A 12937-nucleotide genomic window follows, 5' to 3' on the forward strand; every position below is an offset into this window, starting at 1 on the left:
GCGCGCACAAGAGGCACCCCCTGTAGAGGTACATGTGCTCGCATCGCAACGCCTGGGGCGACGACCTTTAAAGGGCGCCCTCCGCTTTGTTCGCGCCAACTTGCTAGTGATAACAACAATACGCTGAAGCCACCGAGCTCTGAGTATGGTGTATATAAATAGCTCGTCGTTAACAAGCTGAAGAACGTAGGCTCTGGGGGCGAGTTGTTTCGCGCCATGCGCTGCGGATTGGGAGGTTGTAGGTTCGACTCGCAGCGGCGAAGCTTTTCGTTCTAGTTTTTTTTTCTTTGCCATCTGTTAGTGTACATTTTACGTCATATCCGTGACGATAATACGTCAGTGGAGCCGTGGTGGACCCCGGCATAAAACACTTTCGTGTTAAAAAACATGGCTGATCGCTCCGTAATAGGAGTCGGTATAACACGTAAGTAAAATAGGTCTTCACACATTTAGTTGGCTCTTTATTATGCATTTATATATGAGCTTGTTCAATGTCTATTGATGCTTGGCAACTATAGCACCGGTTGACATGGATGCGCTCACGTTGAAGCCTTGTGGAACATCTCTATCCTTACGACTAACGTCCATGATCATCATTAAACCCTTGTGGTAGCTGTAGTTGTTAATATACAGATGGACACAGTATATTCTGAATCCAGTGCAAGGATGGCATCAAGTGCATAAACACTGGTATTCGATATGCACTTCTTCAAAGCGTGGTCAAACGAGGAAAAAAACAACGACAAGGTGTGCGCTCCCGAGTAATGGGGTAACGTACGCCTGTGCTCATGCACAGACTACCACAGTGCGCTTCAGCAACACCGGAGGCAGAGGTTCGTAGCTTCAGCCATGAAAGCGCCAAGGCCGTCCACTTCTCACTCGCGTCTGTCTCGCTTCACCGAGGCACGACATTCGCGCGTCGACATCGTTGCCTTTCTAAAGCACTCATTGCGGCAACTTTATTAGTAGGTGGCATCGCACTCGAAGCAGTAGGCGGCAGAGAAACACCATTGGTGCATGTGGAAGCTCCACTACTCCCACAACGCCCCGTCACTCGCTAACACGTAGCGAAAGGCAAAGAACATAACTGTGTCGAGGACGAATCCTCAAAGCTAGTGCGGCCAGCGTTCTTTGCTGGCCTAGAGACGTCCTAACTGCGTCGTCGCCAAATCGCTTCCTATCAGCGCTCGTCAATGTCAGGAAGTCAGGACCTAGTACTTCACTTCACCGCTCCCAGATGGCGGCACCGCCTAGCCCCGCCAACTAAGAGCGCCGTGCAAAGATGCGTGAAAGGGAATGCGTGAAAGATATAAGGAGCATTCGGTGGAGCCCCGTGCATGTGCGTTCGTAGCGTAGCGGGTGGAGCGCCTGGCAGCTATCGTCGCTGACCGAGAGGTAGTTGACTCGATTCCCGGCGACGGAATTATTTATCTGTTTTTTTCTTCTCTGCTATTCGCTAGTGTGGATTTTACAAACGTCATATCCATGACAGAAATGCGTCAGTCAAGTCTCGACTGACGTGTCAAAAACAGAACAATATTGAAACTTTCCATATGCTCACGCGTGACCTGCGCCGAGCGATAACACTTAGTGACACGCGTTTATGACGAAAACAAAAGAGTGACACGTAACGATGCCCTCCTCTGCAAAAGCGTTGTGACAATGCTGCAAAGAATACACAAAAGCGAAGAAACGTGTAAGAACGTGCTAAAATATGCTCCGAAAGTTCTCTAGAGCGCGTTAAGCAGCTGAAGTCTCCTTGGCCTGAAGGCGTTCTATATGCACGACCGCGGGTCATGCATGTCGCAGCTGTGTATCTGCAATGCCTTCAGAGATAACCCCGTTGTACAGTGCGCCAAGAAGTTAAAGGACTCTAATGGCTGGAACTCTCATCGCAGAACATTTATACCCTGGCCATGTCGTCGTAACAGAGTCCAGCTTCAAACGCGGTCAGCAGAAATGTATTGAAGACAGTTTCGCCAAATGTTGCAACGGCCGCTCCGCTGTCAGTCACCTGTTGGTTCTTGAGGTGCAGACTGGCGAAGACGCTGAGCAACAGGTTTTCTTCGTCGGTGACCGCGGGCAGCTTGTCATCAAGCACTGTTGCTGGACATCTTCCGTTTACCGGCTTGAACGGCGTCATGTGCGTAGTTTCTGGCACTGCCGAGTTGTAAGGGAAAGTTATGCACGCATCCCAAATCTTGCGTTCCACGTCCAGGTGCACTGCCAGGATGTCGGCAAGTGTTTTATTGAAATGCTCAGTAAGACTATCACCCGGCCAGTGGTAGGCGGTTGTTCACCGATTACGTAACTATGTGTATGAAGAATCGCCTGAATAAGGGCCGCAGTAGATTCTGCTCTACCATCACTCATGGGGAACTTTGGGGTACATTGCCGTAGTAGGATGTTCTTTACAATAAATTTCGCCACTTTGGCCATGCCAGTTTCGTATAGGGCTGCCGTTTCATCATAGCGTGTCAGGTATAGGGGATATTCATAAGGCTTGGTGTTCTGGCAACGTTGGGCGCGTCCGCCATTATTTTGTGTGCGCTGTCCCGGAATTGTCTGCTAGCGTCTGCGTAAGGAGAGGGTACGGAGACGCTGAGCCGCAGTCGTTGGCGGAGCCCCGGAACAAGAAAATACGGCCGTTTCTTTCCTCATCCAGTGCCGAACGGTCAGCAGACCTCACTGTGCTGCGACGAATCGACGAGAACACACTATCGGAGATATACGCGCTTAAAAACTCACCCGGACGACAGCTGCAACAGGCCCACCGCTTCGCAAAGCCGAACTACTATTATCTAGTGGCGTGTGCTTCAGATCTGAGGTAGGCGTTCAAGAAAAGTATTCTTTGCAGAGGACATGTGACAGTCAAACTTCTAAGACAACCTTCCACTGCAATGTGCACCTCTATTGTATTTTCCAGTGCCATTTTATACACGCTTAATAAACACTCGTCGGATACCGACACCACGTTGTTTATAGGCGCGACCAGTACAACGCTGCGCTGTTTTCCTCGGCTAATTTCTTTAGCCACAAGTGTCCCTACACCCTCCGCAGTAGCGTGTGCCGTAGCTTTTTTCCGAAATAAACAAGGCGTCGACATGTGCATGAGCGATGCGCCGCAAACCATAGAAAAAAGCCGGCAGATCCCACGCATTGTGGGAATCGATGTAATGCGAAGCAGCCAGCAAAGAGCTGCATACATCGTCTTGTATGTCATTGATGAAAATGCGTGTCATGGTTTTCATGTTAACTGCTATTATTTATGTTCGTCGCGCACTACCAACTTCGGGGTCGATCAAGCTAGAGAAACGGCCGCGAGCGCACCATGAGCGTGGCACGTAAGTCATGCTGTACATGACAGGTGTGTCATGATTTTCATGTTATTTCCTATTATTTATATTCGTCACACAGTCACTTCACAACATACCAATTTTGGTGTATATCAAGCTAGCGAAACGGCCGCGAGCGCACCATGAGCGTGGCACGTGAGTCACGCTGTATATGAAATGCGTGTCGTGATTTTCATGTTAACTCGTGTTATTTATGTTCGTCAGAAAGTCACGTCGCAAGATACCAATTTCGGAGTATATCAAGCTAGCGAAACGGCCGCCAGCGCACCATGAGCGTGGCACGTGAGTCATGCTGTACATGACATGCGTGCCATGATTTTCATGTTAACTGGTGTTATGTTCGTCACACGGTCACGTCGCAAGATACCAATTTTGGTGTATATCAAGCAAGTGAAACGGCCGCCAGCGCCCCATGAGCGTGGCACGTAGGTCATGCTGTACATGACATGCGTGTCATGAATTTCATGTTAACTCCTGTTATTTATGTGCGTCACACAGTCACGTCACAAGATACCAATTTTGGTGTATATCAAGCTAGCGAGACGGCCGCGAGCGCACCATGAGCGTGGCACGTACGTCATGCTGTACATGACATGCGTGTCATGATTTTCATGTTAACTCGGGTTATTTATGTTCGTCAGAAAGTCACGTCGCAAGATACCAATTTCGGAGTATATCAATCTAGCGAAACAGCCGCCAGCTCACCACGAGCCTGGCACGTAAGTCATGCTGTACATGACATGCGTGTCATGATTTTCATGTTAACAGTTGTTATTTATGTTCGTCACACGGTCACGTCGCAAGATATCAATTTTGGTGTGTATCAAGCTAGCGAAACCGCCGCCAGCGCCCCATGAGCGTGGCACGTAAGTCATGCTGTACATGACATGCGTGTCATGATTTTCATGTTAACTCCTGTTATTTATATTCGTCACACAGTCACGTCGCAAGATACCAATTTTGGTGTATATCAAGCTAGTGAAACGGCCGCCGGCGCCCCATGAGCGTGGCACGTAGGTCATGCTGTACATGACATGCGTGTCATGAATTTCATGTTAACTCCTGTTATTTATGTGCGTCACACAGTCACGTCGCAAGATACCAATTTTGGTGTATATCAAGCTAGCGAAACGGCCGCCAGCGCACCATGAGCGTGGTACGTAAGTCATGCTGTACATGACATGCGTGTCATGATTTTCATGTTAACTGGTTTCATTTATGTTCATCACACGGTCACGTCGCAAGATACCAATTTTGGTGTATATCAAGCTAGTGAAACGGCCGCCAGCGCCCCATGAGCGTGGCACGTAGGTCATGCTGTACATGACATGCGTGTCATGAATTTCATGTTAACTCCTGTTATTTATGTGCGTCACACAGTCACGTCGCAAGATACCAATTTTGGTGTATATCAAGCTAGCGAAACGGCCGCCAGCGCACCATGAGCGTGGTACGTAAGTCATGCTGTACATGACATGCGTGTCATGATTTTCATGTTAACTGGTTTCATTTATGTTCATCACACGGTCACGTCGCAAGATACCAATTTTGGTGTATATCAAGCTAGTGAAACGGCCGCCAGCGCCCCATGAGCGTGGCACGTACGTCATGCTGTACATGACATGCGTGTCATGATTTTCATGTTAGCTGTTGTTATTTATGTTCGTCACACGGTCACGTCGCAAGATATCAATTTTGCTGTGTATCAAGCTAGCGAAACCGCCGCCAGCGCCCCATGAGCGTGGCACGTAAGTCATGCTGTACATGACATGCGTGTCATGATTTTCATGTTAACTCCTGTTATTTATATTCGTCCGTCACACAGTCACGTCGCAAGATACCAATTTTGGTGTATATCAAGCTAGTGAAACGGCCGCCAGCGCCCCATGAGCGTGGCACGTAGGTCATGCTGTACATGACATGCGTGTCATGAATTTCATGTTAACTCCTGTTATTTATGCGCGTCACACAGTCACGTCGCAAGATACCAATTTTGGTGTATATCAAGCTAGCGAAACGGCCGCGAGAGCACCATGAGCGTGGCACATGAGTCATGCTGTACATGACATGCGTGTCATGATTTTCATGTTAACTCCTGTTATTTATATTCGTCAGACAGTCACGTCGGAAGAGACCAATTTTGGTGTATATCAAGCTAGCGAAACGGCCGCCAGCGCCCCATGAGCGTGGCACGTAAGTCATGCTGTACATGACATGCGTGTCACGATTTTCATGTTAACTCCTGTTATTTATGTTCGTCCCACGGTCATGTCGCAAGATACCAATTTTGGTGTATATCATGCTAGCGAAACGGCCGCCAGCGGCCCATGAGCATGGCACGTAAGTCATACTGTACATGACATGCGTGTCATGATTTTCACGTTAACTCCTGTTATTTATGTTCGTCACACAGTCACGTCGCAAGATACCAATTTTGGTGTATATCAAGCTAGCGAGACGGCCGCGAGTGCACCATGAGCGTGGCACGTACGTCATGCTGTACATGACATGCCTGTCATGATTTTCATGTTAACTCGGGTTATTTATGTTCGTCAGAAAGTCACGTCGCAAGATACCAATTTCGGAGTATATCAATCTAGCGAAACAGCCGCCAGCTCACCACGAGCCTGGCACGTAAGTCATGCTGTACATGACATGCGTGTCATGATTTTCATGTTAACTGTTGTTATTTATGTTCGTCACACGGTCACGTCGCAAGATATCAATTTTGGTGTGTATCAAGCTAGCGAAACCGCCGCCAGCGCCCCATGAGCGTGCCACGTAAGTCATGCTGTACATGACATGCGTGTCATGATTTTCATGTTAACTCCTGTTATTTATATTCGTCACACAGTCACGTTGGAAGAGACCAATTTTGGTGTATATCAAGCTAGCGAAACGGCCGCCAGCGCACCATGAGCGTGGCACGTAAGTCATGCTGTACATGACATGCGTGTCATGAGTTTCATGTTAACTCGTGTTTTTATGTTCCTCACACAGTCACGTCGCGCAATACCGATTCCGGGGTAGATCAAGCTAGCGAAACGGCCGCCAGCGCCCCATGAGCGTGGCACGTAAGTCATGCTGTACATGACATGCGTGTCATGATTTTCATGTTAACTCGTGTTTTTGTGTTCCTCACACAGTCACGTCGCGCAATACCGATTTCGGGGTAGATCAAGCTAGCGAAACGGCCGCCAGCGCCCCATGAGCGTGGCACGTAAGTCATGCTGTACATGACATGCGTGTCATGATTTTCATGTTAACTCGTGTTATTTATGCTCGTCACACGGTCACCTCGCAAGATACCAATTTTGGTGTATATCAAACTAGCGAAACGGCCGCCAGCGGCCCATGAGGTTGGCATGTAAATCATGCTGTACATGACATGCGTGTCATGATTTTCATGTTATGACTTGTCATTTATGTTCGTCATACAGTCATATTACGCCATACCAATTTTGGTGCACGTTCGAATAACCAAGCGACCAGGAGAGCGCAAAGTCGTAGGCGGCTAGATAGATAGATAGATAGATAGATAGATAGATAGATAGATAGATAGATAGATAGATAGATAGATAGATAGATAGATAGATAGATAGATAGATAGATAGATAGATAGATAGATAGATAGATAGATACGCTCAAAGTCGCAGAAGTTCGCTAAGGAATGCTTCGCATTTAATACTGATCGCGCGTTTCAGTTGTGTACATAGAGAGCGGCCCGAGTAATGCCCTTTTACTGCACACTGGTTGTTTATAATTCCTTGTGGTCGTAATTTGTCACGCGGATTTAGCATTGTCGTGCTGGTTTTTTTAACGCTATACGTGTGCGTTCACTGGCATATCTTATTGAAATATTGCGCTCTTTGCTTTTGCATCCCACGGCGGCGTTGTATTACCATGCGCTGTTGCCCACAATATTTACGAGGGCCTGCGTTCAGCGGAAAGACGAGTGCGATGAACTGCCGAACAAACAGCTGTATCTACTGCACGGCTCCGTGTTTGCGGCGCACGCTGACCGAAGAAAACAAAATAAAAATAAAAGAGGAGAGTTAAGGGGGTGTAAAGCGAAGAGCAGACGTGGCATGCAGACTATATATGTACTTCGGCGCACACCGCCTTGCGAAGCTTGCAAAGAGATCTCTGTTGGGATCTTTGCGCCGATCAAGTTTCGTGTGTCGACACTGATTTTCCGCGAACGCGCGCAGCAGCGTCTGTGCCACTGCTTACAACATTTGTATACATAAATCTTTGCTGTGGTCAATCTGCAATACTGACAAGTTTGTCAGTCATGCTCTCTCGCACGTGTGCGACGTCGGCCGTCTCTTTTAAAATGCATATATCATAATATTGTTCCAGAAGTCTAGCTTATGTTGCAGGCGAGGAACTAAATTGCACGAAGAAATAAGAACTGAGGTTGAGGAGCACGTTTGCGCGCACCAGTCATTTCCGAACCAAAGCACAGTGCCGAACTTGTTTACGGAACAAGTTCGCGTCGGTACTTCCTCTTTTTTCGTTCAGGTAGCTGATAAATTCAATTAAAATTAGTGTTACATTGTTCCCGGCATCGTAAGGGCTCCTTCGTTACCTGAACAGCGCACCAAGCATTGGGAAGTCATCGCAGAACGAAGATGAAAACCAGCAGCTTTAGCATATGAAAGGCTGCGATAGGTGACTGGTTTCGTTTTCGCGCCCAACAAAACATGGCGGATCAAGCTTATGCGATTGTCGACAGATGACGCTGTACGTTTTGAGTAACCCCTATTCCGTCGCCATGATGATCCATCTTTTTTTTTGTCGGACGTCAGCGCGGAAAATGGCCTGGTAACTCCGTTCCATTTACTCGGCTGTAGAAACTCCTCTGGCCTTGTCAGGGGTATCTTGGACAGCTTGCCGTTCAGGTATGTGTCCATGTAAAGAGGGATATCGGCGTTATTGCACGATCATGGGTACTATTGCGGAGCGATGGTTTTTCTGATTATAGTGCCTTTTAAGTGGTTCGACGACGTCATGCAACGACATGCTCTAGCAAAAGACATTACATGCTGTCGCTCTGGAAAAGGATCGAGCGCGAAGAGGACACTGCGTAGGAAACAGCAACTCATGCGACCTCCCAAGCTCCGATATAGGTGTTTATGATGATGATAATGATGCCTTTCGCCATCAAGTCGACTTCGGCTCATTCAGAAGGGACCCAATTAGTCTCTGTTCGATGTTTAGCATCTGGTATTTGCTGCACCCTTTGAGGCGACGAAAAACAGTTCTTGTATCGCTGGGGGAGGCCAGTCAACTTTTCTTGCTTATGCTTAGGAAGACTGAGATTAATATCGGAGGCTTGTTCAGGCCATCACGCCGACCTTGCTGGTTCAGGACAATCCGAGAAGATAAACACATTCCTAGGAGCTACAAATATTTCTTTGTATGCGATTTTCATGGCCTTGTAAGCGCTTATTCTCATAGCTGAGGCTTTTGACAATTACACACGTTTTTTCTCAGCGCAGTATCAAGGCTCCCATTACTACGGCGATTAGTGGTTAAGACAGGCATGACGCCTCTTTCTGCATCCCATAACGGCAAGAACGGCCACAGACAGTTTTTACCACAAAGAGGAACAAAGCTTCTGGTGCAGCATTGTTGCTGTTTGCCACTGGAGGATGCGTCACACCGATTTGCTGCTGTAGCCACATTCTCAACACCTTCGTTTTGCTGTTGTCTCTCTGGGACACATAGCACGAAAATGACCGAGCTTCTGGCACTGGTAGCTCTTAGCCGATCGGAATCGAGAGGTCCCAAGGTCAGGCAATGTGTTCCCACACGTGAAACATGGAGGCCTGACTTCCCGACTTTCACATTGTGCACGCATGTTTCTTGAAGAGCCAGCAAACAACCTCGTGGTCCAAATTTGTGATCCAGTGATAACAACACTCTTGTAGGATGTGGACATGCTGCCGCAACAATTTTGCGAATGAGTGCTGCAATAAGGAAATTACAAGGCGTAGAACAAACCACTTCGGCCGGTTTCGGTTTCTCTCCCGGCCTTCCCTTCCTTCTCGGCAGCGAAAAAGGGTAGGCGTAGCCTTTTTTCACGATGCCAGTGATTATGTCACCGGCACAGATCCGACGGCCAAACAAGGCGTCTTCTACGTATCGCTCGTGTCAGCACAGTGGGGAAGCGCAATGTGGGTTGCTAAGCACTGACGAGCTAAAGAAATATGCCGCGGCGCATGCTCCCGTACCCTAACGGTAAATTCGTGGGACGCCTTTTGATCTCGGAGGCATTTGTTCGGGCGACACCGCTTGCCTTCTGTAGCCTTCGGTCTACGAAAACGGGGAAGGCAGCACAGGAAAACGAAAATGCGGACTGCGTGGCCAAAACTGCATCACCGCAAGGAGAAGGTGCCGTTTCATAGTGCAAAAAAGCAGTCGACGAAATCGGTGCTACGTAATGTCGCCCATGGGGAAGATTACGTCATTGTGCGGGCGGAAAAGACTGGTCAGGAGCAGCAGAGGGGTGAGGGGATTGTGTTTCGAAAGTAGTGTCTGCGCGGTGCGCAGCGTTGTGATATGCGCAAAATGTGATCGCCGCGGCCATGTGTACGAATTAGCGAGCTTGTGTGCGAGGTGTTAATGAAACAGTCGGAGCCTGTTTACAAGCCCTCGAACGCGTGTGCGCCTTCATCTTCGAGAACAGTGCTCATATTCACGTTTTCTTCCGCCATTTGCATTGATAAGGAGATTTCCTGTGCTTCGCTTCTAGTTGAGAATGCTTTCGCAAGCCTTTGACGACGTACCGCGTGATAATGCAAGTCCCAAACTATCTGGTCCCAGAGCATCCTGTACAAGTAAAGCGCCGAAGTTGCCGGTATGCACCAATTGCCGAATGACTGCGAGCAAATCTTTGACTGGTTCTTCTGATGTGTAGTTGCGTGAAAAAATTCTATGGTTGGGTTATTTAGTTCTGGCAGCGCGAAAAATGCTTCTGGAGTATGTCGATACCTCCTTGTACGTCGGCTCGTTCACCTTTGTTAGCATGCCGCGTCCGCTAACGATGACCATGGTGATGGTGCTCAGGTCTGTTGTGAACAAAGGTTCGTTGCTTATGTTCATCTGTGATAGCATAGCCTTTACAGAAAGCTTTTAGCCGCACCTAATATGCAGTCACTGGTTTGTAGCTTCCACGAGCTAGTGGGGCTCGCGTATCCGGCCGTGGCTCCCGAGGTGTTGCCGGTGGGGAGGGCTCATCCTATCCTCGTCGCCGCTGAATTGACCGCGTACTTTCAAGTAGAGTGACCAAGAGAAAGCATTAATTTCGAATTGCGGGCGCCATACATAGCACTTGTAAGGAATGGGGAAGGAATAGAAAGAGGTAGAGGAAAGAAAGTGATCACAGCGCATGTTCACCGAAATGATCTGCACGTGTGGTACTACATGGCGTTGTAACAGCTGCGAACTGGAAAGCATATATCACCAAGCAGCCGAGTCAGGCTGCTTCGCTTCAGATAGGCGTTGAACGGAGAAGAAACGCGATGCGTTTCTTCGCTTGTTTTGTCACATTCACTTCAGCGATGTTACTCTAATTTTTGCGGTCAGTAACGTAAAGTGGTACAATAGGCGCCTAATTGTGATATATAATAAAGCATACAATGTTTACTTATGCGATCTACAATCAAGGTAAGCCCATAAAGTGGAGCTCTACCTGCTCATTGATTATCGGCGCAGTGAGGTTGTAGAACTACCTGAATGCCTAGGCGGCCGGAACCTCCACCTTGCAGTTGCGCTACACCGGGTAAAATTGACCGACCTGGTCGGTCAGTTTGCGTGTTCTACCAACCTGTCCTCCCTCGCGCCTAGCACTGTGTCGTTGCAGGAGGCGGTATCTTGCATTTTCTAGTGCACTTTGAAGTGAGAGCCAACGTAAAGGATTTTTCATTGGTGCCTACGATATTTACCAAACAAGCGTAGTAATACGAACTGTCTCGTATTATCACAGTGAAATTTGCTCATCTTTGTTTCTGCAAACATGACACAATGCTTTTATTGCGATAGCAATTATATGGACAGTCTCGGCTGATTTTTGCCGTCGCCGTCGCCGTCGCCGCCGTCATGCACCGTATATGTATAGGTATGTATATCTCCACATCCCCTCTCACATTCCCCCTCTCCACTTTCCCCCTTCCTCTCCTCTCCACTTTCCCTCTCCCTTCCCCCTCTCCCTTCCCCCTCTCCACTTTTCCTCTCCCCTCCCCCTGTCCACTCTTCCTCTGAAACGCGGGCTAGACATACCGAAATTCTCCCATGCGCAACGCCGCGATGAGCACCAGCGCATGCCCGTCCCCTCCCCCCTCTCTCCTCTCCTACGCTGCCCGCCTCTCGCATGCCTGCCGACTGCGTTCCCCGTTCGCCCTGTGAGAATTAACGGCCAGGCTACAGGGAAGACAAGACGCGCGTAGCGTTCCTCTTTGGTTTCCATGACGCCAGGTCGGTAGCATGCCCAAAGAACGCCAACGGAACGCGATCGTGCAAGTGCTCCGGCTTCGCATCGCCTCATGATCCCCTTTAGCGGGAAATTGTGCAATTTTCTTGCTATCGCATACAGTGCTTCGCCCTTGCGGCGAAACTGTGACTTTTTTACAATAATTTATAGCTGAATGTCTTGCTACAATACATACCACCGACGAAATTAGTAGCCTTGCATTCTATAGTGCAGTGCATCTCTATTGCTATCGGTGTATCGTGTTTGTAAAAAAAACTATTATGTTGTCGTACTTTATCTGTTGCTAACACAGTAGATAACACTCTTATTAAGATATAATATCTTAATCTATATATATCTATATCTATATAGATCTATAATCTATAATATAATATCTATAAGAAATAATTAAGGTCAAATAAATTTCCATCACAGCGTAGCGTCTGTCCACATCAGCTTATTAATTCACTCACTCCGGAATAATTCATGCAGCTTCTGTCACGACTTCTTCAATGATAACTTTTTTAATGATATTTTCTTCCCAACCAGACAGACCGCTGTCAAATGTTCACCTTTAAGTCATAAACGGAACTGTTTGTTAAGCACGGACGAATGATTGTGCTGGACGTACAGTTGATGCCTGGACAAGAAAGCGAGAATAAGTATCATGACTGCCAAAGTACAGCACGTATTAAATATTTCTTCAAATATCTGTTTACTGCCTTCTGCACCATTATAGATGAAACCCATGCAATTGTTCTTGACTCATAATGGCTTTTATTTTTTCTTCAGGTTTGCGTTCTCTGATTTTTATATTGTAATCAGTTAGGTTAGGATTTATTCTTCTTGCAAAACATTGTTGTTCCCTCTCCACCAGTATAAAAAGCTCAGAAAACATGCGCAAGGTTCATCCACAGTTTCCAAGGCTCTCGCGATAGTTGCCATGCTTTCTTCAAGGTTTCCAGCATTTCTCTTCGTGTTAGTGCTTATTATGGCAATGTAAGTACGACGCCAAATGCCTTTCAACAATTCCCTTTTCCAGGCTGTCTGTGTGACTCCTTATGCTAATTGATTCGCAAACACTGCATTGTAAATGCCCTATCGC

At 47.6% G+C, this 12937-nt stretch overlaps 1 long non-coding RNA gene across 1 annotated transcript; it reads left to right on the forward strand.

The window, feature by feature from the left end:
- The first annotated feature begins 214 nt into the window (after positions 1-214).
- On the forward strand, positions 215-12534 carry LOC125758060 (uncharacterized). The gene is made up of 3 exons (XR_007415783.1): positions 215-424; positions 11406-11481; positions 12382-12534. It is a non-coding gene; the product is annotated as an uncharacterized LOC125758060 (long non-coding RNA).
- Positions 12535-12937: the final 403 nt, after the last annotated feature.

This window comes from Rhipicephalus sanguineus, chromosome 4 (assembly GCF_013339695.2).
Source record: "Rhipicephalus sanguineus isolate Rsan-2018 chromosome 4, BIME_Rsan_1.4, whole genome shotgun sequence".
NCBI lineage: Eukaryota > Metazoa > Arthropoda > Arachnida > Ixodida > Ixodidae > Rhipicephalus > Rhipicephalus sanguineus.